General features: G+C 41.8%; 1 protein-coding gene and 1 long non-coding RNA gene across 26 annotated transcripts in view; one reads left to right on the forward strand and one right to left on the reverse strand.

The window, feature by feature from the left end:
- LRRFIP2 (LRR binding FLII interacting protein 2) overlaps positions 1–13,710 on the reverse strand; it is a 109,920-nt gene extending 96,210 nt beyond the window's left edge. For 24 of the 25 annotated variants that reach the window (XM_027522955.1, XM_027522953.1, XM_027522954.1 and 21 more), the window contains exon 1: positions 13,442–13,708. The gene's annotated coding sequence lies outside the window, so the exon portion shown is untranslated. Of the gene's footprint in view, positions 1–13,441 lie in introns of all 25 variants that reach the window. The other variant, XM_027522957.1, reaches the window with a different exon arrangement.
- A 63-nt stretch (positions 13,711–13,773) lies between these two features.
- LOC113880595 lies at positions 13,774–16,903 on the forward strand. The gene is made up of 2 exons (XR_003507782.1): positions 13,774–14,019; positions 14,606–16,903. It is a non-coding gene; the product is annotated as an uncharacterized LOC113880595 (long non-coding RNA).
- The last annotated feature ends 10,533 nt before the right edge of the window (positions 16,904–27,436 follow it).

A 27,436-nucleotide genomic window follows, 5' to 3' on the forward strand; every position in this document is an offset into this window, starting at 1 on the left:
GTGAATTCTACTGACAATACTCACATTAACTCTATTCTATTAGTTAAAAAAAGAAAACTTAGAACATAATACAACAAAAGAAAAAATTACATGAATAAAGACAATCATTTTAATTTCTTTTTAATCTATAGCAAAACAAAACACTAAGCTGAAAATGACCCAAACTGACAATAGCTTTAAGTCAAGGCCAGTCAACATGATTCAATAAATTATGGCATTAGAAAACTCATGGGAAGCAAATAAAGACAGGGACAAGTTTGATATCATGCCTACAAGGTATAAAAAGGTGACAAAATGGCATGTAAAGTGTGATTGAAATTATGTAAAATTTTGTACATATGAATAATAAATGGCAAAGGAAACTGTATAAAAATTATTTTTTCTTAAGCTTTATATATTGTAGATAATCACCTTACCAAAAACTGATTTAAGCTACTAAAGCTATAATTCTGGGGCTACCTCATAGTATGAAAACATGCAAAGAATAATCAGCTTTGACACTGTATTAAGTTGATGAAGGGGGAAGATTCATTTGACCTGAGTACTACAAAGTAGGACTATAAAAATTTATGTTGGTTATATCTGGTAAAATCATAATTTTCTCACAGATTTCACACCAACCAAGACTCTTATGGACACAACGAAATTCTAAGTAAACGAAAAACACATTATTAATTTTAAAAAGAATGAACACCATTAGATTAACCTTAAAAATGTAATAAAATGACAACTCTGACTGGAATCAATAAGTCAAAATTAGAACAAAGAAGTAACCATTAATGTTACCAAGTCTTGGGTAAGACATCAATGTTCAACTCTACATGTTTTTATGATTAGAGCAAAATTCTTTGAAATTCTGGGTTTCTCTTTAGATCCCTATGACTCTTCCACCATGCATTCACCCACTGGGGGAAAAACAGTGGTGGCACAGGTACTTTTATAGCAGAAAGGAAGATGCCAACATTTCCCTTCTCTTGGGCCATGCTGGTCAGGTTTGTGTAGCTTAAACTTGTCTCAGAAAGACAAAATAATTCCCTGAAATGGCAGGCAAGGTACTGATTAGGCTCATAAAAGGAAGAAGCCAACAGGTAAAATATGATATAAGTACAGTGTTCGTGAGGGAAGGATTAGAGAAGAGAGCACAGCTGTGAGAGTCGGGGATCCATGTGCCACTCCAATCCAAAGACACAGGCAACGAGGGCCACTCCAGACACAGTACTTCTGCTCATAAAAGACTCAATACCAACACTTGGTGGGCTCCTTTTTATAAACACGAACAGACCTTCCCATACCTGCTCATCCACTACCCCCAACCCCCCAACACATACTGACATTCGCACACACAAAGAAAAAGAAATCATTAATAACTTCTCTGGGACTTCCCTGGCGGTCCAGTGGCTAAGACTCCACTCTCCGACGCAGGGGGCCTGGGTCTGATCCCTGGTCAGGGAACTAGGTCCCGCATGCGACAACCAAGATCCCACAGGCTGCAACTAAGATCCACTGCAGCCAAATTAATTTTTAAAAGTAATAACTTTCCTGAAGTTAAGGCCATGGGTCACCAGATTCAAAAGGCCTACAGAATGTACAAGTCCTGAATCTACACCAAGGTATTTCATAGGGAATTCTTATAGTTAATTTCAAACATGGGAACAAGAATGATTTTACAAGCTTTCCAGGGATGAAAAGATCAGGTCACAGATAAAGGATTAACAATTAGAATGCTTCCAGTCTTCCGGAAAGAAAAATAATTCTGGCAACAAGAAGACAAGAGTGATGCCTTCACATTCCTGAAAGAAGATTACAGACCCTCTGTGTGGCTTAAGCCCAGCCACACCGTTCTGTTCTTATGCATGCACGCTCAGCTGTGTGTGTGGGTTAGTCACTCAGTCATGCCCGACTTTTTGTGACCCATGGACTGTAGCCTGCCAGGCTCCTCTGTCCATGGGATTTTTCCAGGCGAGAATACTGGAGTGGGTTGCCATTTTCTCTCCCAGGGTCTATTCTCAAACTTGATTACAAAAGACTTCAGGCTACCATGTTTTCAAAAAACTTATCTTTTACACCCTATGTTAATAAGTTACTAAAGGTACCTCTCTAATGAAAGAGAAAATCAAAAAGAAGGAAACATAGCATACAGGAAATAAATCCAAGACCGAAGAGGTGAACGGGATCAAGCCATCCCAGGGTGACGGGCATCCCAGGAAGAAAGCTACAGACTGAAGCAGTCACTGGTTCCAGAGACATAACAGAGGGCAGCATCGCCCAAATCTCCACAGCCTTTGAGACTTCTTTTTAATATGAGCTGAGCTGGCCCTGGTTTTTAATCTGAATTTAGTCTCTCTTGACCCCATGTTGATGAAGTTCCCACGGTTTCACCCCCAGCTGCCTAGATGGGAGGGAGGCCATATTTCACACCATGGATATATTTCTCTTTTACCTACTGCTAACAGATAGAGCAGGAAGAGCCTGAAAGAACAGTGTACTTCCCCAACCATATTTCTTCTTGGTACTTAATACCTTGTAAAGACTTCAGCTCCACCAAGTGCCCCGACTGTGATGAGTCTTAGGGTTTCTCAGGACTTATTAGCAAACTTTCCCAAGGACTTAGCAGAAAGGACTCAAGAAAGACTCTGTCCAGCTTATCTGCTCCTGTCAGCCTTCATTTAATAGTGGCAACATGGGCCTTTCTGTTCTTAAGTAGGTTTAGATTTGCCATTCAGTTTTTCAAAACTGTCAAAACAGAGCCTGCCTAGGGATAAGTACTATGGTAGAAATTGGCCTACTGTTCATCGAGTCATTTCCCTTTCTGGCCCAGTTATACTACATTTCTGGGGCTTCCCAGGTTGCACAGTGGTAAAGAATCCATTTGCATGCAGGAGATGCAGAAGACTCGGCTTCGAACCCTGAGTCAGGAAGATCTCTAGGGGAGGAAATGGCAACCCATTCCAGTACTCTTGCCTGGAGAATCCCATGGACAGAGGAGCCTGATGGGCTACAGTCCACGGGGTCTCTAAGAGTCGGACATGACCGGGCAACAGAGCACACATGCACGCTACATTTCACGACCTTCCTTGCATTAGGAGCAGCTAGTTGACTCAATTCTGGCTCATGGAACATGGACAAAAATGATGTATGTCCAGGCCCATCAAACTTGCCATGGAACCCACCACACTCCCTCTCTTTGCCCTTGAATCTGTCAGCCAGAGGCAGAGAGTTCAGTCAAGTGTAAAAGTCTCTGAGTCCCATGGAAAAGCAGAGTCACGAGATGAAAGTGGTCTGAGTCCTCAGGTGACTGTGTGGAACCAGCTACCCCTTCGCCAGCGGGAGTGAGAAAGAAGCTTTAAAGTGTTAAACTACTGAGACTTCGGTGTTTGTTACAGTAGGTTAGCCTAACCTGACAGACACGAAAAGGTGATCAAACCATTCAGTTTCTCAAAATTAAGTCACAAATTGACTAGGAATACATATTTGGAGGACGGGATGTGATTACAGAGCAAGGCAGGGAATGGTTCCAAAAGAGTTACTGCCATGTAAAATGGGATTATGATTACTGGGAGGGGAAAGAGCTGCCATTTAAGAATATTGGCAGGAAACTTTGAGGATACTGAATGTTCAACTTCTTGGCCTAGGTAGTGAGACCAGAGGTGCTTATTTTATTATTCTTCCTGAAACTGTATTTTTGTTTTCTATTTCTCTATAGGTATTTCACAAATAAACCACAAATTACTAAATCAGAAAGAGCAGACATGTGAAAAATCTATTGGAGCATTTGGGGAAAATAAGGTGACTAGAAAACCCCCTCCCCCTCCACAAAAAAGGTCCTTAAATCTCGGGGGGTGGGGGGGTGGGGGCGGGGAGGGGTGGGAAAGAAAGTTAAGCAAGAAAGGAAACAATCATGGTATTAATTCTTGGCTTAAGTCGTAAATAGTATTTAGTTATAAGGAAGACACAACTATGGATTTAAAATTGCAAAACTAGAATGTTGCAGCGAAAAATAGAAGAAATAATGAAAAAAATACTACAAAACGATTAAAAAACAGCAGTTTTCCACCATTTGAAGATACTCTGAAGTGCATATATGTTTTTTACACAAACATAGGTTTATACAATATGTGCTATTTTGTAACCAGCTATGGCTGATGCTATGGTGGCTTCCCACTCTCGTTTACATCTTTGTGTGAACACCTCCCTTGGAAACTGGGCAGAACTCATGACTTGCTTCTACCAACAGACTATGACAAAGGTTACAAGATGTCATTCCCATGATTATATCACACTACATGGGGCTGTCTAACCTGAAGAATCGCCCTGGGCTTTCCTTGATGCTTTGATGAAGTGGTCAGAACATCCAAGGGTCAAGAACTTCAGGTTGGCCCTAAAAGCTGAGAGCAGCCTTTAGGAGCTTGAAGACAGCCTACCGATGACCAAGCAACTTCTATTAAGCAAGAAGCCTCAGTCATAATTTCACAAGAAAATTAATTCTGCCAAAAACCTAAGTGAGCTTAGAAGCAATTTTTTCCCCCAGTTTAGTCTTCAGGGGAGAATACAGCCCAGCCATGAAACTGTACTGCATGAGCTGACTGCAGCTTCATGAGACCCTAAGAAGAAGACAGTTTAACTTTGCTCAGACTCCTGCCCCCAAAGAAACTGTAGGATAATAAATACAGGATAATAAATGTGTGTTAAGTTGCTAAATTTGTGCACAGAAAGCAAATGCAACTGCTTTTAAAACTGGATGAATGAATTCAGCAAAGTTGTAGGGATAAAAAATCAACACAAAAGATCAGCTGCATTTCTATACACTAATAACTGAATGAACAACTAAAAAGGAAAGAAAAAAAATACCATTTACGATAAGAAAAAAAGAACAAAATACTAGGAATAAGCTTAACCAAGAAGGCAAAAGATCTGTTCACTGAAAACTACAAAATATTGCTAAAAGAAATGAAAGGACACATGAATAAACAGAAAGCTACCTCCTGTTTACGGACTGGAAAACTTCATATTGTTAAAACGTCAAAACACCCAGAGAAACCTACAGCTTCAATGTACTCTCTACAAATCCCAATTACAGATTCTGCAAAAATGGAAAAACCCATCCTAACATTAACACTCCTATGGAATCTCATGGGACCCCAAATAGCCAAAACAATCTTGAAAAAGAAGAAAAAGGAGGCATCACGCTTTCTGATTTCAAAACTTACGAGAAAGCTACAGTAGCCAAAACGTGTTACAGGTGTATAGAGAGACACAGAGGCCAATAGAATTTAACAGCACAAAAATGAACCTGGCATACATAGTCAAATGATTTTCAGCAGGGGTGTCAAGGTCAGTTAATGGGGAATGGACAGTCTTCCCAACGACAGGTGCTGGTAAAACTGGAAATCCATATGCAGAAGAATAAAGTTGGACTCTTACTGTATGCTGTATACAAAAATTACCCGTTAGTAGGTCAAAGAAATAAATATAAGAGCTGAAACTGTCTGTAAACAAAAAGGCTTCTGATGTTTGACATAGCAGATTTTTTGAAGAGGACACCAAAATCGCAGGCAACAATAGGAAAAGTTAGAGGAAGTGGACTTCAAAACTAAAAACTTTTGTGTATTAAAGTACACTATCAACAGAGTAAAAAAAATCGACCCATGCAATGGGAGAAAATACTTGCAAATCATATATCTGATAAGAGATTAGCATGTGGAATATATAGAGAACCCCTGAAACTCAACAACAACCCATTCAAAGATGGACAAAGGACTTGAACAGCTGCTTCTCCAAAGATACACAAATGATCAAAAAACACCTGAAAAGATGCTCAACATCATTAATCATTACGGAAATGCAAGTCAAAACCACAATGAGATAGTACCACTTACCCACTAGAATGGCTACTATTTTTAGAAAGAAACAGAGAGGGAGAATCTTCGACACAAGAGTGTCAAAGATGCAGAGATGCCAGAACTTCTGTACACTATAAAATGGTGCAGTTGCTACAGAAAATGGTATGGCATCACAAAATTATTGTATGATCCAGCAATTCCACTTATGGGTACACATCCAGAAGAAAAGCAAGCAGGGCTCCAAATAGATATATACCTGTGTTCAAAAGCAGCATTGTTCACAGGAGCCAAAAGGCGGAAGCAACCCAAAGGTCCATCAACAGATGAATACACAAAGTATTTATATATCCATATATGATAAAAATATTATTCAGCTTTGAAATCAAGTGAAATTCTCATACATGCTACACAACATGGATGAACCTTGAAGACATTATGCTAAAGGAAATAAACTAGCTATTTTATAAGACTAATACTCCATGAGTCTACTTACATGAGGTGTCTAGAGCAGTCAAATTCATAGGGACAGAAGGTAGAATGTGGTTACCAGGGGCTGGGGAGCAACGAGGATTATTGCTGAATGGGTAAAGAGTTTCCCTCTGGGAAGAGGAAAAAGTTCTGGAGATGGATGGTGGTAACGGCTGCACAACAACGTGGATGTCCTTAATTGTACACTTAAAAATGCTGGAAATGGTCAATTTTATGTTACATATATTTTACCACAATTAAAAAACACTTTGGATAGAGAGCAAAGGATGAGTGTAGTAAGACAGCAGGATAGAATCTTATTTCCTTGACTATCCATTTGGACGTGGGGAAAAACATCTCATCTAAATCGGATTTCTTGGGACGTCCCTGGTGGTCCATTGGTCAAAAGTCCACCTGCCAATGCAGGGGACACAGGCTTGATCCCTGGTTCAGAAATACCCTATGCTGGGGGCGCAATTCGGCCTATGGGCCACAACCACTGAGGCCTGTGCTCTAGAGCCCACGCTCGGCGGCGAGAAGCCCACACCACAGCTGGGGAGGCCGGGGTGCAGCAACGAAGACCAGTGCGGCCAGAGACAAGTCAATAATTTGTTTTTAAATGGATTTTTTTTCTATTTTTAGTCCTATAATCTTTGGATCATTTAGCAACAACATATACGCTTACTAATTATGTTGTGATTATACAAGAAATAACACAATAAATACAATTTGTTACTGTAAGTGATTAAACCATTTAACAGAAAAATAAACACTTCAACATCCTAACTCCCTGCACACAGCATAGTTTAACTGCTCCTAGCTGTTAAAATGTTTCTATTGAGAAAAGTGGGAGATATAGAAAGAATAACAAAGTGATCAGAACAAACAACTTAAAAGTTAAATCTGTTTCCTAAAGCTGTAATTTTATATCCAAACCAGTTAAAAATTTCCTGTTTCTAGAGAAGGAAAACTAAGACATAGAAGGTTCAAACTGAAAACAATGGGAAAAGATGACTGTCATTTTTAAAGGAGGATTTTAATAATCTATTTCTGAGGAAATAAAAACACCCTGATAAGCCCTTGAACTTCAAGATTTTCCCAACCTCTTTTCCACTCTCCCTCTGCTGTGCTCTCATCTCACTTTTTTTTTTGGAGGAGAAGGGGAAGGCAGGGACAGGGAAGCAATATAACAAGATAATAGGAACATGACAGATAACAGGAATAGAGAGAAAAACAGTGATTATTTTTTCTATTCACACTGAATACTAAATACATCATCATCATCAAATGCTAGCAATCCAAATTTCTGAGGGAAAGGAAAAACTCAATTTTCTGGAGTGCCAGCCTACTCTAAAGCAAAAGAAAGGAAAACGGCTGCAGGTTTTGCATCTCTAAATGCAGGCTGTGTGCCAAATTCTTCCAACCACCTCCACTCTAACCAAGGATTTGGATAAATATGGTGACATGAGCCTTGATCAAACAAGTGGCACGCTAAGCTCTTTAACAGCTTTCTGGCCTAAGAAGCTCTGAGATCAGTTAAAGAACGTCAAACCCAAGCACTTTACTAAGTACAGAAACACCAAGGTTTCATGAGAAAGCATCTGGTACAGAAAGGCAGCTATGCTGGGACACAGCATCTGGTAATAAACCAAAAATTTAGAGCGAGAACTTTCTGATATTATACATGGGGCTGCACAGTTCTATGGGAAGAAGAGAATGAGAATTCAGGAAGAAGCTTATTCCTCTGTATAAACTCAATAATCCTTTTTAAGGTCTCTGAACTGGACTACTATTTCAGCTCGGGACATGGCCTCCCTACTGGGGTAAGAGTAACGTCTTTTCCCCTGGTGTAGAGCATTAGACTGATTCTTGCCAAACACTCAGAACCAGACATGACATCAATACTGCGCTCTTCCTTGCGCATTCTTCCACAATGCTGCCCTCGTTAGCTTTCCTTAATCAAGCTCACCCCACACAGAGGGAAAACAAAAGGAACCTGGATCTTAGACATGCACGCTAAGCACATTTTCACCCCCAAACTGAGCCTTAATCTTCCGAAGGCAAAGGTCCTTTATAAGCTCCCTCTTCTGTTGCCATCTTCCTAAACCGCAAGCCTTCCTGACTTGCAGTGGGGCCAGGACACATTGTGGTTATGTGGTAGGTTCTGTCAGGAGAGTTTTGACAAGGCCTCAAAATAGACCCTGGGCACCGGCCAAGGAAACTGCCACTCACAAGTTCCAACTTTGTCCTCATACATTAGCTCCCCAGCACTTCCTACCCACCCCCGCCCCTGCCCAGGCTCTCCTTTTAAAAGAGTAAAGATTCTTGAACTCTTGCTAGTCTTGAGTACGCTGTATAACATTGAAATTAAAAATGAAAATCTTCCTTATTCTGCTCAGGAACATTTTGCAGAATAAAGACTAAATCTGTACCTACCTTCTGCCTTGAGAAATTAATCCATCAATAGCATTCTGGTTTGTAAAATGATTTTTGGGTCTCAAATCCCACAGAGGTTTATTTTATTATTAATAGATTAGGATGTGGAAGGTAAAGGAAGCGAAAAAATAGGCCATTTATTTCCCATGTGACTAATATTTGGCAGCAGACTTCTGCAGGGCAAGAAGTGAAACTGTGTATGTTTTTAATTGATATTGGTCATAAAATCCTAAAACAATCAAGCTACTTCAAAAGGCACTCATTTAACTAGTATCACCTAATATAAATGAAGTAGTCTGTCTATAATCGCACGGTCTTCAAAGTACAGTGCTTCTACCTTTCCCAGTATAAATAAAATCACCCAGCTGTCACTCTAAGGGGTTTAAAATTACCTTATAAAATACACTTGCAGTATATTTTTAAATTGCAAGGAGTAGAAAGGATACAAAATAATTAACAGCTCTTTTCTCCTACAAGGTTAAGAAGAAAGGTAATTTCTATTATAAAATGAATCCCAATATAAGCTTGAAATACATTTTTAAAATTTCACAATTTAAGTCCCAACCTGCACTCACACTTCCAGAAATAAATCCCACATACACACTTACACACCACAGCGAAGGCTTACACATGAGTTGTTCATTACAGCATTGTTGTTGTAGTTTAGTCACTAAGTCGTGTCCGACTCTCTTACGACCCCATGGACTCTAGCCCATCAGGCTCCTCTGCCCATGGGATTTCCCAGGCGAGAATACTGGAGTGAGTTGCCATTTCCTCCTCCAGCGGATCTTCCTGACCCAGGGATAGAAGCCTGCATCTCCCGCATTGACAGGCAGATTCTTTACCGCTGAGCCACCAGGAAAGCCAAATGTCTGGAACAGGGAATGTTAAACTGTGGGAAATGAGCAAGTTTTGTTTCATCTACATTAGACAGGTCAGCTAGTCTTTTTTGAAAAATAGATGGACATATGTGCTAATATAGAATGATCTCTAAGACACATCAAAGGTCAGAAAGAAAGAGACAGGGCATTTTTTTTCTTAACACAGGAGATTATATATGGAAGAGAAATTTTGGAGAGACACACAGGAAACCATTAACCGGAAACCACTGCTTGGATTACGGAGTTGGGTGGCAGAGGGAGTCAAGCCTAGAAGTTTATCGTGGAAAGGAAACTTCCTTTTCACCATGGGACATTTTCTTTTAAAATGTTTTATCAATTTTAAAAAGTTCTACAACCACTGAAACAGAAGGGAGCACTCTCCTTCTGTGGATGCAATTTTCCACCTCTTCTTAATCACCTGTACTCTTCTTATCTACTGCTCTTCCCATCTCTGCTGCTGCTGCTGCTAAGGCACTTCAGTCGTGTCTGACTCTGTGCAACCCCATAGACAGCAGCCCACCAGGCTCCCCTGTCCCTGGGATTCTCCAGGCAAGAACACTGGAGTGGGTTGCCATGTCCTTCTCCAATGCATGAGAGTGAAAAGTGAAAGGGAAGTCGATCAGTCGTGTCCGACTCTTCGCAACCCCATGGACTGCAGCCCACCAGGCTCCTCCGTCCATGGGATTTTCCAGGCAAGAGTACTGGAGTGGGCTGCCATTGCCGTCTCCTTCCCATCTCTAGACCAAAACAAAAGCACACATATGGAGCAAATCTCAGAGCTTCCACGAGAAACAGAATCCCTTCTCCATCCCCCAATCAAAACAAAGATATAACAGAACAAATGAAAAAGCATTAGCATACAGTAAACCCAGTTTTTAGCCCAGTGTTGGATTCCTTTTAAGTCTGCCTTAATTTATTGAAGGCCAAAGTTTTAAAGTGAAAGCACAATGTGCAGCACAGATCATTTCTAGTGGTGTCCTATCTATTATCTTAAAAAGACAAAGTGGAGCAAAGGGCAACGTTATTTTGCTCAACCCTTCTTTCTGAAGTTTTAAAAGTTGAGTTTTGAATGATGGTCATAAACTCTTTACTGTATCTAACTGAATAAGGTGGTACGTATTTCCGGTTAAAAGACCATCTCTCCATTCCGATCCTCCAGAGAGAAAGCAAAGGCAAAGGCCTATGCCACGGCCTATTTGTAGGTATGATGGAAAGTGAGCCTATGGTGAGGACAGAATGTGTTTCCTCTAAAATGATCCTCATCAACATTCCCAACATGGTGCAGGGAGATTCCCCGGCCCCCACCCCCCCCCCCCCCCCCCGCCCCCACGCCCCATGTATCTTCGATTCTGCTCCTCTTCACAATAGAAGCAGGGTAAACAATTCACAAAGAGCTTTGCAAAAAACTGTTCCCTCTCATTTCTAGTAAAGATCTGTTTTTGTTTTGAGAGAAAAAGAATCTACTTTGCCAAACATATTCTCTGAATCAGTTTTTCCCTTCATTGTGGAGATGCTTAAATCCTGACCTAAGAAGGATTCTCTTACCCATCAGGACTGTCAGTTCGGGTGATTTCCACAAGGGATTTTCCAAAAGGGAATCTGTTCAATTGGAAACTGAAACTCACTATTAGTTGGACAAAAACCAAAACCAATATTAGGGAACACTCTGAATATAAGAATGGATATCCAAGGAAATAAAATGCCAAAATTTAGTTCAAGAATTAATAGAATTTACTAAGCAAGATCAACAGGGCAAATTTACCATTACTTAATAACTGATAATTAACTATAAAGTTCTTTATAAATCAATATAAGTTGATTTCCAAAAAAGAAGAAATCAAGGCTAAGAGTATCAAGAACTCTGTGATTCAAAGTCATTTTGCTTAGCAACACTTTAAAAGCCAAAAATGATCAAGTTACATTCCAGTAATAAAAAGTTACTTCTAATTTAAAATGAATTCATTCCCATAGTGAATCACTACTTTAATATACACTTTCTTCTATGACAGAACTGAAACAGGAGCTCTGTATAGTCTTCCCAGGGGTCTCCGTGGTAAAGAATCCGCCCACCAGTGCAGCAGAGGCAGGTGAGAGCCCTGGGTCAGAAGACGCCCTGGGGGGAGGAAACGGCAACCCACTCCAGTACTCTTGTCTAGAGAATTCCACGGATTGGACTCTGGAGTCTGGTGGACTAAAGTCCGCTGGGTCACAAACAGCTGGACACAACTGAGCATGTATAAAGTCTCATTCCACCTTTTTAAGGGCAGATTTTCCCAAATGGGTAAGGTCTTTCCCTCAAAAGACTGCTTGTTCTCTGTACTGCAGATTCTTTGAATGAACTTTTTCCTACCTTAATGATGGTAGCTGTCCTTTTCACTGACATTTATTTTGTTTCTAGACATTTATCTTCCTGGAGTGGGTAAAATCACAACAATCCACTTAGGAACAAACTATTCTAAATGCTAAAGCTTCTGCAAAAGTCCACTATTTGTTTCTCTACCATACTTCATGACAATAATTATGCAGCAACAAACCTAACAAAAGCCTCAATGCAACACTTCCTAGGAGAGAAGGTATCTAATTAAACAGGCGGTAACAAACCTCAAACTTTCCTCTATTCCAAGTTTAAGAACCTTATCAATGATTCATTCACACTGCAAGTGACCTAACTTCCTCAATGAATCACACTTTCTTAAATTCTTATTCTAAATGAGTATAATAGTCATCATCTCTACATGTGTTGAACACAGCATCAAGTTGGTCAAACTAATTCTGTAAGACCTTCAAACCACAGCGAACCTCAAGTCCCTGCCAAGTAACTTATCTGCAACACTTTGCCTTTTCCAACAATTGCACCTCTCCAAACTGATGCATCCCCAAAATAAACATTTAATCTTGAAACACTTATTTTAAACACTAAGAACTGATTCATCCACACCCTGCCCTCCATCTCTCTGGTTCCACATTGTGATGCCGTGAAAAAGTAATGGCCACTTATCCTCATACTCATCCTTTAATCAATGAACCTATACTACACTTTTTCTTTTTAGGGCAGAAGTGCTGAGTCATTAAATGGAAACTCAAAGAAAAAGAGTTACAAGCAGTTGAAGTTTAGGATCCCATTATTTCCCTGGCCAGGTCTCCACAGCCTGATGTTTGTATATCCCACGGTGGAAAAAGCAAAGCAAACACTTGAACTTTTTTCCCCCCTTCCCGTCGAAGAAAGAACAAGAGATGGGTTTCCTTAGGTCCTCTGGCTTCCAGCAACATACCCACGGGCACGAGAAGCAGGCCCGGCCGGAGCTATATAATTTAACAATCTGGGTGTGAATAACACCTGGCCGTAGTCAAGCATTAACCCTGACACTCCTAACAAGGGCTTGTTCTGGTCCTGCTTCATTCAGTTCGGGTCAAGGAGGAAGGGGAAAAAAAAAAAAAAAATCCCATACAAGCTCTACGCCCTCCACCGGCCTGACGCCTTTCCCCGGGTGGCCGGCCGGGGACAGACCGAGGGAGTGGTGCGTCGGGGAGAGGGAGAAGGAGCCCTAGCACCCAAAGAGCAGAGACAGCGGCCCGAGTTCATTTCTCCCACAATGGGAGAATCGCTGTCCCCGCCCGCCGATCGAGGCTGCGCGTTCGAGACCCGGCGTGATGCCCGAGGACGCCGCAGGCAGGGGGCGACCTCGACCCCGGGGCCCCCGGAGGGGGCCTGGCCCCCAGCAAGGGTCGGCGGCAGCGCGGACTTCGCCGAGTTGCAGAGGCCGGGAAGCGGGGGCCCCGCTCCCCGCCAAGGCTGGCGGGAGGAGCGGCCCTTACCTGCGTCCGGGCGCGGGCTGTGGCTGCGGGCGCCGCCGGGAAGGGCCGGAGCGCGGCTCGCCGACCGGGAGCCTGCCGGAGTGAAGGGCGAGGGGCGCGGAAGGTAGACTCGATGCCAGGTCCCCGGCCAGGCGGGCCGGGCAGGACGCGGCGGCTCCCGGCGCCTACGGCCGGTCAGTCAGTCACGCCGGTGTCCCCTCGGCGCCGCGGCTGAGACAGCGGGAACCGGCCCCCGGGAGGAGCCGCAGCCCGGGCGGCGGGCGGCGGAGGCGGCGGAGGGGCGGGGCCACAGGGTCGGCGACCCGCTCACCCGGAAGTACTTGTGGTCGCGGCGGCGCGCGCTGCGCGACGGGCTTGACCCCCCGCGGCCGACTGCGTGCCGCCGGAGGAGAAGAGACCCGGGACCCCGAGAAGGGTGGAGGCTCGGGCGGCCTCCTGAGGTGGCTCCTCCAGGCCCGCAGGGCCCACCCCGCCCCTCCGCCCCCAGGACGGGGGTCGGGAATGTGAACTGATGCGCGTGCCCGTTGGCGGCTACCCCTGCCTCGGTCACCTTAAGCTGTCCGGCCTAGAGGGCTTGGGTGAGTGGGCCGGGGCGGCAGTTCTAACCGTTGGAACGTAGGTGGGTGGGTGCGGTCGAAGCCCTAGAAGCCTTATTTCCAAAATGAATGATTTTGAAATGATTTCCGGTGAAGAAAGCTGGGGGCGGGGCTGGGGGGAAAGGGAGTCTGCTCAATATCTGATGGACTCTGAGCTGTCATTCAGTCCGAGAGTTTCAGTCGGGATCCACCAGCTTCAGGGCCCTGAAGAAAGACCAGAGGTCCTGCTCTTTGGGAAGCTCATCTTCTAGTGTGGTGGACGGATTTAAGCAAATAAGGTTGACAGATTGCGGTGAGACTCCGCAGGTGATACACAAAGGTGATGAGAGATCCTGTAGGCGAGACCTCTGGCAGGAGAAGACCTCCACAGGGAAGTGGCAGTTGGGCAGCCTCCTGAGAAGAAGGCACAAAACACTTCGATACAACTTTACCTCCGGGACAGTAATAGGTTCCAGGACCCGCTGAATAAGCCCATGATTCCATGTTAAGAACCTGGCTCGAATGCCTTATAAGGGCTGTTTGTGTGCTGCCCACCCCTGCGATTTCAGAAGGCTTGCTCACCTTTCAGAGTTCCTGAGGGCTGGAGTGCGGCACTGCGAGGGAGGCGTGGATTACGGAACTGTGGTCTTTAGGCAGAGAGACACCAACAGGTGGCTTCATGGCAGGAGGATCATACCATCAGCCTTGGAAAGACAAAGTCTCTAACCTCGCGCTCTTTCTCTTGCCATGTCGCTGTTTTTCTCAAACCTGTGAACAAATATTGAAACTTGTTTTTACCTGGGATCAAGAGGGGCTTAATGTCCCCCCAAAATCATACTATGTTACGATCTGAATAAAAGGATTAATGACGTGTTTTGCTCAGTTAAAGATAAACTAAAAAGCAGACTTGCAAGAGAGAACCTATTCAGGTACCTGAATAATACCAATAATCCAATAATGTTTATTAAGTATTAGTTTATGTGACTGCATAATTAATGGAAAGACTGTTTGGAATGATATTAGGATTGGAAGGGACTTACGTGGTGGTCCGGTGGTTAAGACTCCGTGCTCCCAATGCAGGGGGTCTGGGGTTCAGATCCATGGTTGGGGAACTATTAATAGATCCCACATGCCACAACTAAAAGATCAGGCATGTCACCAATAACAAGGAAAAAGATCCTTCCAGCCACAGCTAAGACCTGGTGCAGCCAAATAAATAACTACAAATAAATGTGTGTGTATGTGTGTGTGTGTGTGTTTAGGATTAGATTCTCTTGCTTTTTAAAATTTTACTTAGTCACTTGTTTCATCTCATATCAAACTAACAGAGAAAGAAAGGTCTTGCTGTGTCTTCTGGGAAAACCGGGAGGGAGCTCACACAGTATTTGCACAACATTCTACTAAACTCTTAAATACATTATCCCTTTCAGGACTAGGACCGACCTTGAGATATGGGAGTTATTATACCCATTTTAGTAATAAAGTCATTGAGATTCAGAGAAATAATGATTTGCCTAAGGTAACAAAACTAGTAGCTGAGAGAATCTGAGATTTGAAACTGAATTTGAAACTCTCGTCTTTCTGGCCCCAATACCCCTTTTACTTTATGCCGTGTTGCTATAATTTTAATATTTAAGAGGGAAATATAAATGAAGCATCCAGTCAAGCAAATGTCTATGTTGCTCTTGTAACTTTATTATGAAAGTATACTTTAAGGTAAAGTGCTATAAGGCAATTTTGGAAATTCTCTGTTTTTATTTCTCCCACAGTAGGATATTTGCCATCTGTTACCCACCCCCCCAAAAAAATTTCACTTGTTTCGCATGTGTCTTTTGAAGGCTCCCAAGAGTGTTCTGATGCTAACATTTTGTTATTGCAAGGGGATCCTTACTAAATGCATCACTCTGAACTGTTTCACAAGCAGTCTTTCCCTGCACATTCTTTCCACCAAAAATATGTGTTCCCAGATCTTTATGGAATATTCTGACATGTGAATGCCCCCAGGTCTGTGTGAGCTAGCTGCTTTAGGGACATATTAATAGATGAAGGAAAAAAATTTTTTGAGCAATGAGGTGGTAGGATTTGTACATTTTTGTTCATTTCATATCAAATCCTTCACATTTTTCTTTGATGATGTCAAGAAATAAAAGTTTTCCTTTCTCAAGAGCAGATACTCATTTTTGCGGTTTTCACAAAATTGACTTTCGCAGACAATGCTATGTTTCACTCTAAGCAGTTCTCTGGAAAACATTAGTTCAAACATTAAAAATAGGATGCTACTTTTCAGGCCTCAATCTTTTTATTAGTAAAGTATGTGTATGTAAGCACACTTTGAAAGCATTTTAAAAATTTTAAAAACTCCTTTCAAACCCGTGGAAACCTAGCAAAGCAACTCTTTGTTTATGTGTATTTGCTTTAAATTCTGTTTCCAAAAATGCTTTCTTATCTAGATTTACTACTTTTTCTTGCTTTCCTTTTTTTGGTGAGGAGGGGAATTACAGACTCACCAGAAGTTACAAAAATAATACAGAAAAGTCCTCTTTACTCTTTATCCAGTTTCCCCCATTGGCAGCATCTTATATATCTATAAAGCATTATTAAAACTAAAAATTGACATTTCACTGTCTTTTGATTAGTAGTTTCTTTCTGTGTTTCATCATATTAAAAATTTACCATTTTGCAACAATTCATTTGGCTCTTCTCTCTTTCCTAAATTAGCAAATGATAATATTAATAAGCTTGCCACAGTGCTTGTCTAGAATTACAAGTTCACTAAAAAATTTTGTGAGTTAACACACTTAAATGTGATTTATTTGTAAGATTTTTGCTTTTCCTGCTTATATTGTACCGTATCTTCCTGCCCTAATAAACCTATAAATTTATACAACTTGCAAATGTGTGTTTTAATATATACCCTCTGACCACTGAAATATTTGCAAAAAGATTTCTATTAAGGAAAGCAAAAGTTCTCATTTGACAGAAAAGGGAAAAAAAGTTTGTAAACATCTAATTATTCACATGAGAATGCTATGATCTGTTGGTTCGGAAGCCATATCTCACGGCTAATTCTGACTCCGTCTGGATTCTCCTAGAGAGAGCAGCTCATCCTTTCCTCTACCAGACAGCAAACAAAGGAAAGAGAAGTGTAATTTCCTTTCTTAAGTCTCAGTGATGTAGGAAAGGATGATGAGAGGGAAGAATTTGGACTTTTGTGTTGTTGTTCGGTTACTAGGCCGTGTTTGACTCTTTACGACCCCATGGACTGCAGCACGCCAGGCTTCCTTGTATCTCCTGGAGTTTGCTCAGATTTATGTGCACTGAATCAGTGAAGCTATCTAATAATCTCATCCTCTTTTGCCCCCTTCTCCTTTTGCCTTCAATCTTTCCCAGCATCAGGGAGTTTCTTGTAGGTATCAGTTATGTATAAAGGCCTCATCGCGATAATCCAGTGATGGCTTTTCTGTATTGTATGCTCTGTAAATGAGTAATCAAACATCATTCATATCACGGCTCATTTAGCAAACTTACTTGCCTGCTGTGTACCAGGCACCCAGTTTTGCACTGGTAACATAGGAACACAACAGGGTCTATTTTTAAAATGTGTATTAAGCTCTTCCTATGTGCCAAATATTTCCCAGATGCTAGGGATTCAAGGAGGAGTAAAAAGAAAGCTGTGTGAGAAGAAAGTCTTCTCTCATGAAACTTACTGTCTGGTAAAGGAGATAATCACACAAAATTCACTCTATAATCCTAATAGGTGTTACTAAGGGTAGGTATGTGGTGCCTGAGGGTGAGGAGGAGGTAGAAGACCCCAGACTGAGAAGCTGCAGCTGGTCTCTTGCTGATGCTTCGAGTTGCGGCACCAACAGGAGCACTGAGCCCTGACTGGGTGCATTCTCCTGGGTTTCTTAGTCTGACGCATGTGCAGAGAAGGCCCTCAGTCTAGCGGAAGGACAAAAGGAGGCAGAAGTCACCAGCTGGAATCCATCTCGGCTGAGAAATGCGTGCCAACACCAGGACCAAGTGAGATGATGATTGGCCAGAACCTGCCCCCCCCACACACACCCCGAAAACTGCCCCTATGTTAACAATCTAAGCCGACCCTGTTGGGGGCAACTCGCTCCAAGTTCACCTGTGTGCTCCCTTTATACTATTTTGTTTTTTCCACACATACTTGTTTCTTCCACACATACTGTGTTTCTAATAAGTGCTTTTACCGTTTTCACAGTCTTGGTCTGTTTTCTTTCATTAAAGGAAACGAGCTGAGGTCCTTCTTCCAGCTTTTCACCACCAGAATCAAGGGCATTAAAGTGGAATTCAGTCTAACCTGAGGTATCAGAAATGACTTCTAATAAGAGATGCTCTAAGCCAAGATTTAAAACCTCCTCAGAGTAAACTCAGTGCAGAAGTTGGGGAAGAGCAAGGAAGACCACAAAGACCTCGCAAGGGACAAGCAGAGTCCCAGGGACTAAAAAGAAATGAGGGAGATGATGCGAGATGAGTCTAGAGAACTAAAGGGCCACATGCAGGGACCTACAGTCTTCCTAAGGATTCTTATCTTCATTTTGAAAGTAACACAAATTGGAGAGTTTTTAGTAGGAACGACATGATCAGACTTTGTGTTTTTAATGATCACCTTGATTTCAGTGTAAAGAATTCAATCCTTAAATAAGTATGCCCTTGGTGCACACTACAGGCCAAGTACTGGTCTGTGTCCTGAGTCCACAGCAGTGGACAAATGCGGACTCCCTGTTTTTGAGGATCTCATAGACAATACATAAATAGTACATAAGATGGTGAGAAGTGCTCTCAAGAATATTGGAACCCAGGGACTTCGCTGGCAGTCCAGTGGCTAAGACTCCATGCTTCCAGGGCAGGGGCCCAGGTTCGATCCCTGGTCAGGGAACTCGGTCCCATGTGCTGCAACTAAGACCTGGTGCAGCCAAATATTACAAAAGAATATTGGAACCCAGGTAAGAATAAGAGGGTTAGGGTCTAGTTGTTTTATTAGTTTGAACCATATGAAAGTACTGCTCTCTTTGCATCTTCCTTCTCTTTTAACCTCAGGATGATATTTAGTTTATGTGGCACAGCTGAGGAGAATGACATTAGAATTACATCATTCAACCTAACAGTTGGAAGAGTCAGAGAAGTCCTAATGAGGTGACCCAGAGGCAAGCCATGCAAACTCACAGCAGGGAGAGCCTCCCAAGCAAAAGGACAGCAGATGCAGAGAATGTACTTAGAGTGTTTGAAGAAGAGAGAGGAGGCCAATGTGGCTGAAGAGTAATGGACAAGAGGGAAGATTGGTAGCAGGGGCCAGAGGGTGCTGGGTCTTGTAGACCATGGTATGAAATTTGCTCTTCTTTGAATGAGATGAGCTGTTGAGGAATTTTGACCAGAGGAGCTGCAAGACCTGTCATTTTTATTTTTTTTTTTTTGCTTTTATTATTTTTTTTTAATTTTATTTTTAAACTTTACATAATTGTATTAGTTTTGCCATATATTGAAATGAATCCACCACAGGTATACATGTGTTCCCCATCCTGAACCCTCCTCCCTCCCCATACCATCCCTCTGGGTCGTCCCAGTGCACTAGCCCCAGGCGTCCAGTATCGTGCATCGAACCTGGACTGGCATCTCTGTCATTTTTAAAAGGACTGTTCTGTTCGTGGTAGATTTTAGGAAGCCAATATACAGATGGATCACTGTAAAATCTTTCAACTTTGCTGTGTTTTTAATTTTTCTTAATAAAATGAGAAGACTTTCCTCTGCTGGATTGTAAACAGACTTTGGTGAGGGGTGGGCAGGGACGGCCATACTGCAATAATTCACACAGGAGTGGAGACAGACAGAAATGGTTAGATTCCAAATAAATTTTGAAGATAGGGCCAATAAACTTTGCTTACAGAATGGATCCAGATGTGAGAAAAAAAGATAATGCTTAAGGTTTTAGATCTGAGCCACTGGAAGGATGGGGTTGCTATCTCTCGAAATCTGGAAGGCAGTCTATTCAAACAGATTTGGAGAAGACTTTTGGGACAAGGTGAGTTTGTGATGCCTGTTGGACATCTAAGTGGAGATATCAAATAAGCAATTGAATATACAATCAGTAATTCACAGTAAACATTACGATAAAGATATAAAGATCAATGCCTTGAGAATTAAATGGAAATACTCTGTTGAGCCTAAAGCCCGTGACTCATGCTGTTGTTCTAGGCTAGTTTGTTTGTAGGTGGTTATCAGCTACTTCGTATTACCATTCAGAATATTTATATACATTACTATGTTCTGTTCACTTATGTGCATTACTATCTGCTATTCACAGTTTTATTTTTTAATCTTGGTCTTATTTAAACAGATTATACATTTCTTGAGAAAAGATCTATTTTCTCTTGCACACTTCACAATGCTGTATCACAGACATTTTATAATGCTCATATAGTAAATTATTGGAATGTAGAGTTTGCTGTTATCATAAAGCATCCATTTTCTTACAAGTATTTAATTTGGGCACTTGTAGCTCTCCTCTGAAAATAAGGGTAGAATTGTGATTTTCAATCTATTGCACCTCCAAGCCCATATCAAGTCAGAGAAGTAAAAGAAAGCCTTCTTATGTGACCTACTTAAACTCAAAAGCTCTCGCACAGCAAAGGAAACAAAATGAAAAAAGACCCCAGATTGGAAGAAAATATTTGCAAATGATGTAACTGACAAAAAAACCTACAAACAGTTCATGATGCTTAACAGCATCAAAATGAACAACCCAATCCAAAAATGGGCAGAAGACCTAAATGGACATTTCTCCAAAGAAGACATACAGATGGCCAAGGGGCACATGAAGAGATGTTGCTGCTGCTAAGTCACTCCAGTCATGTCCGACTCTGTGCGACCCCACAGACGGCAGCCCACCAGGCTCCTCTGTCCCTGGGATTCTCCAGGCAAGAACACTGGAGTAGGTTGCCATTTCCTTCTCCAATGCCTGAGAGTGAAAAGTGAAAGTGAAGTTGCTCAGTCGTGCCCAACTCTTAGCAACCCCATGGACTGCAGCCTACCAGGCTCCTCCGTCCATGGGATTTTCCAGGCAAGAGTACTGGAGTGGGTTGCCATTGCCTTCTCTGGAAGAGATGTTAAACATTGCCAATTATTAGAACATTGCTAATTATTACTGAAAAATGCAAATCAAAACTACAATGAGGTATCATCTCACACCAGTCAGAATGGCTATCATCAAAAAATCCACAAACAAGAAATACTGGAGAGGGTGTGGAAAGAAGGTAACCATCTTACACTGTTGGTGGGAATGTAAATTGGTACAGCTACTATGGAGAATAGCATGGAGGTTCCTTAAAAAATTAAAGGGAGGGTTATCATATGACCCTGCAATCCTACTCCTGGGCATAGATCCAGAGAAAAACATGGCCGAAAAGGATACATGCACCTCTGTGTTCACTGCAGCACTGTTTACAATAGCCAAGACATAGAAGCAACCTAAATGTCCACTGACAGAAGAGTGCATAAAGAAGACGTTGTACATAAACACAGCCATATTATACAGCCATTAAAAAGAATGAAATAATGTCATCTGCAGCAATATGAACGAAGCCAAGATTGTCATTCTGAGTCAAGTAAGTCAGATAAGCAGAAACATTGTATGACATACCTTATATGCAGAATCTGAAAAGGCATGACACAAATCAACTTGTTTAAAAGCAGAAACAAACTCACAGACCTAGACAAGGAACTTACGGTTGAGGGGGAAGGATGGGGGGAAGGGATAGTTAGGAAGTTTGGGATCAACATGTACACACTGCTATATTTAAAATGGATAACCAACGAGGACTCACTTTGCTCAATGTTATGTGGAAGCTGTAGCCTGCCAGGACCTTCTGTCCATGGGATTATCTTGACAAGAATACTGGAGTAGGTTGCCATTTCCTCCTCCAGGGGGATCTTCTTGACCCAGGGACCGAAAGTGTGTCTCCTGAAGCTTTTGTATTGGCAGCTGGATTCTTTGCCCACCTAGGGGAGAAGGGATACATGTATATGTATGGCTGAGTCCCTTTGCTGTTCACCTGAAACTATCACAGCATTGTTAATTGGCTATAATCCAATACAAAATAAAAAGGTTAATTTAAAAAAAAGAGCCTTCTTAGAAAAAAGAAAGGCTCAGCTCTCCTCCATGTTAGCTTAAAACTCAGACTTCATGTGATAGCAAGACAGTTCCCAAGAAGTTCAAGTATACATGCACCCTGTCCAAGTCCAGCAAGAAAGAGATCCTTCCCTGTAGTCTTGGATTCACTAATGGAACCAATATGGCTACCTGCCCATCCCTTAACAAATTACAGAGCTTGGAAAATTCTGTGCTGTGATTGGCCAAATATGAGTCATACACTTTACCTCTGGTTCACCCAAAGAGCATGGACTAGAGAAGAGGAGTGGTTCTCCAGGAGAAACTGGATCACTGTCACCGAAATAAGGAAATGGATGAAAAAAAGTCAAAGTGTTAGTCAGTTATGTCTGACTCCTTGTGACCTTATGGACTGTAGCCCGCCAGGCTCCTCTGTCCATGGAATTCTCCAGGCAAGAATACTGGAGTGGGTTGCCATTCCCTTCTCCAGGGGATATTCCTGACCCAAGGATCAAACCCAGGTCTTCTGCATTGCAGGTAGATTCTTTACTATAAGGAAGTGGACTTTGTTGTTGCTAAGTCATGTTCAACTCTTTGTGACCACATGAACTACAGCACAGGCTTCCCTGTCCTTCACTGTCTGCTGGAGTTTGCTCAGATTCCGTCCATTGAGTCGGTGATGCTATCTAACCATCTCATTCTCTGCCGCCCTCTTCTCCTTTTGCCTTCAGTCTTTCCCAGCATCAGGGCCTTTTTCAGGATGGATAGCAAGGATCAAAAAACAATGCATGCTACACCTAGAACTGCAAAGGCCTAAGCATTGTTACTTCCTTAAGCACTTGAAAGAAGTTAGTAATGCCATGCATGCACTTCGAATCTCTTCTGATTCTGTCTACAATACTGCATGTCCCCCTGAATCATTCAGCTGTCACATACTCACTTGTCACTGCTGAATGAACCTCAACCAAAAGTAAATGCATGCACCTCAAAGTTAACCAGCTGGAAGGGTCAGTATCTTAGCACGTCACTTTCCAGGATCCTCCCACCGAGGCATGCAGGTAGTTTCTTGTCCTGCAGCTCTTTCCTATTGTCAGCCTGCCTGAAACATATTTATTTGCCCTCAGTACCCTGGAGGCAGGGTGGCTGCTAGCTAAGGTGCCTGGGAAACCACTGCAGAGGCAAGTGACAATGAATCAGCTTAAATTCATCTTCTAGGATATTTACATAATGTAGAATCTTGAAAGCAAAATGTATCTACAGATATGTCTTTTTAGCTTCACCATTTCCATTTCTTTCTATACTAACAGGTACTCTCCCACCACCACCACCCCCAGCCCACCCCCCAGCTACAAGATGATCTAACTTGTTTGGCTTTTTTTTTTTTTTTAACATTTTAGTTCAAATGTTGCTGCAGTAAACGGATAACTTTGGTATAAAGGAAATGTTGACTCTACCTATGAGTCTGGAATTTGGGTCCCTCCTCCTCTTTGCTGCTTCCCTGGACACCAGACATCACATTCTCTGTCCTAGGACCTGTTTCGAGTTGGTCATAAGACGGGCAGAAAATCAAGCCAAATCTAAATGAATGGTTGTTGAAGTTACTCTCATATCCTGGAGCTGTGTGTGTCATTAAACAGGCTGCTTTAATTAAGAAGCACAGTTCTGATCAGAATCATTGCTCTGTGGTCCTGTTCATCAGAATTTCATGTTTGGAAACGGGATTTGGGTCTGGTTAGTTTTAAAATCTCTAATGTGGGAAAAGGTAACATAGGGTAGTGCTAACCATGCACTTAGTGAACAGTATGTTCTAGATGATTCCAGTATTGTTAATGCTGTATGTAGAGAATTACAAGAAGAGATACCCAAATGTTACCTTAAGGAATGGAATTATCAATTATTTAACTTGATTGCTTACTTTTCAAAATAGTCCTAGATGACATGTACCACATCTGTCTCCGATAAAGTAATTTTTAGAGAAAGAATAGTTTATCATGCCAATATCCCAGAGTCAAAATATGCAACAAATACAAGTGAAAAATCCATCTAATTGTGCTTCTCACTGCTCAAAACCACTGTGGATCTTTTTCTTGCTTGGCATACATCATTTGTTCTTTCCTTTAAAAAAAGCAAACCATGTCCTGGATTCTTGGGAGTAAATGAAAAATACAAGTATGGCTCCTGCCTTCCTAGAATTAACTAGCTAACTAACCAGCTAACTTTCTAGTGGAGAAATAAGCCGACAGCAAACCAAGGGTGTTACAGTCGATAACAGTTCTAGGCATCCCTCACCAAAACACCCAACCCTCCTTCTACAGAATAAATTCTGTCCTTGGCACATCAGGGCTTCTGTCACAGCTCAGATGGTAAAGAATTCCCCTGCAATGCAGGGGACTCTGGTTCAATTCCTGGGTTGGGAAGATCCGCTGGAGAAGGAATAGGCTACCCACTCCAGTATTCTTGGGCTTCCCTCGTGGCTCAGCTGGTAAAGAATCCTCCTGCAATATGGGAGACCTGGGTTTCATCCCTGGGTTGGGAAGATCCCCTGGAGAAGGGAAAGGCTACCCACTCCAGTATTCTGGCCCGGAGAATTCCATGGACTGTAGAGACCATGGGATCGCAAAGAGCTGGACAGGACTGAGCGACTTTGGCTTTCACTCACGTGGCACATCAGATGACAAGCATGTTGAACTGTCTCGTGGCAGCACTGCTGCTGGTCAGTGCTTCAGTGTGAGCCTCATCCCTATCTTGTTCACAGGGCAGTTTTCAATTATCAGGGCATTGTTCAATTATTCAAGTATTCATGCACATAGGAAACAAACTTAGGGTTACCACAAAGAAAGGGGGATGGATGAGTTAAGAGGCTGTGATTAACATACATACCCCACTATGTGTAAAATAGATAACAAGGACCTACTGTATAGCACAGGGAACGATACTCAATATTTTGTAATAACCTATAAGGGAAAAGAATCTGAAAAAGAGTATTGATATGTGTAACTGGGTCACTGTGCTTTATACCTGCAACTAATACAACATAGTAAACCAACTATACTTCAATTTTTAAAAAAGAAAAAAAATGATTCGCGTGCTTACTTGCCCTTATTTTACAAAAATGAAAGTCCAAATACTAGTTATAGAAAATGTAGATTGTATAAATGTAATTTGAATGATACAAAGATGAAATTGTTAAGTGTGCCGGAAGGAGTGAATCTCTAGCCTCAACCAGACAATCAGGCATTCAAGATTGTAAACAGAGTAAAAGAAAGGAGAAAATCAGAGAGCAAGAAAATCCTGGAAATATTCATTGTTAAATGTTGTAGCTAAGAGTTTAGGTATGTTTAGAGATTTTGATCTCACGTCTTAGCTCCGTAGGAAAGGATTCCTCCTAAAACAAGTCAGTTTGTTTGAATTTTAGATACATTTGCAGGAGTGCTTTATGTTTGAAAGTTGGAACTGCCTTTGGTTTTCACCATTGGCTGTATTCTAAATCAATTATCACATCAGTGATGTTAACACCCACAAGTTTATAGTGATATTAAGAAAAGAGAGAACTTACAAACCATCTACAAGTTGCTATCGTAAGTGGCTAAATTATATATTGATGGTAAAAGAAGAGGAAGAGTAAAACATGCATTCTGCCTTTCTTGGACAAATTGTATTTTAGGGTAGCCAAAGAGTTGTTAAGGAAAAGTCCTTCTGTATGAAATATTTCCTACTAATAAATGTAAAAGAAATGATTTAAAAAATCATTTCAGAAACTAAAAATATATCATATTTAAATAACAATCATCAATGGCTGCTAAAACCATTGAAAGATTGATGGATAGAGTTTGAACGGATGGATTGAGTGGACAACACCTGGACCCACTGATCAGCTGTAACATCACTAAGAGTTGAGTAACCATACATCATACACGTCCTAAGGTGGTGCAATCAAAAATATACTGTGTCACCTACGAAGTATTTTTGCCATTCCCCCAAATACTTTGAGTTTGAATCCAATCAGTCCTACAAACATAGCTATCAGTTTATGGGGAGAAAGGAGAATGAACAATTTAGTAAAGTGTCAAACAACACCAAGAAGATGTAATCAACCAACCCAAGAATGTGGAGAGTTCTACAGGACAAATGAGAGGATTTCCTCAATAAAGAAATTTACCTTAATAGGAGATTTAGACACCAAACAACCAAACAGACTATGTGAATCCTGATTGGACCCATCAATTATAAACAGATGTCTCAGACGTTTTTGAGCCAGTGGGGAAATGTGACCAAAGGCTGGATGTTAGATGATGTTAATATTAAGGAATTATTAATTTCAAGGTGAGTCACGTTGTCAGTGTCGTAATGGTGTTGTGTGACAAGCACACAGTGGCGATGTTTTTTAAAACAATTTGTTGTCTATTATGGACATAAAATGAATAAGGGTGAAATCCTACCATCTCTAGGACTGACATTAAGATACTCCAGAGGGGAGGGAGAAACAGCAGGACAGATGAAAGATGTTTAGGTGAGGGTTGAGAAGGGTTCAGACTCGGCAATGGGGAATTCCTCGGTGGTCAGTTGCTAAGACTCTGTGCTCCCAATGCAGGGGCTGGGCTTTGGTCCATGGTCTGGGAACTAGATCCCACATGCTGCAACTGAGTTCGCAAGCCACAGCTAAAAGATCCTGCATGCTGCAACAAAGATCAAAGATCCCGCATGTCACAGCTAAGACCTGGTGCAGCCACATAAATAAGTAAATAAAGGTAAAATGTTTTAAAAAAGGTGGAGTGATGGGTTTATGCTGGAGATGGGGTTTAATATTACATTCTCTATATTATGTGTATGTTTTATATTTGCCATAATAGGATGTGAAAATTTAAATCAATAATGTATACACACAGGCTTCAGGGCAGCTTGTTTCTGCACCTGACTTGTTACCTGGGGAAGAGACTGAGTGAATGAATCCAAAGAACTATTACACTGGGATCCCTGAGTCATTGTGGGTGTACCTATCTAAATGTGTAATCCCAAGGGAAGGAGCATCTCCCTTTCTTTTTTGTGGAATCCTGAAGGGAAATACAGCAGGAACAACCACTGTGAGGACAAGACCCTCAATCCAAATCACTTCTTTTGGATGGCTGTGTATCCACAGATGACCAGAGGAATGGTCGCTGAAGCCCTCCGGCACACCTGGGGCTGCAGGTATAATTATCTCAGACTGGGGTATTCATCTATGGGCTTCCCTGGTGACTCAGACAGTAAAGAATCTGCCTGCAATGTGGGAAACCCGGATTTGATCCCTGG

The sequence above is a fragment of the Bos indicus x Bos taurus genome, chromosome 22, assembly GCF_003369695.1.
Source record: "Bos indicus x Bos taurus breed Angus x Brahman F1 hybrid chromosome 22, Bos_hybrid_MaternalHap_v2.0, whole genome shotgun sequence".
NCBI lineage: Eukaryota > Metazoa > Chordata > Mammalia > Artiodactyla > Bovidae > Bos > Bos indicus x Bos taurus.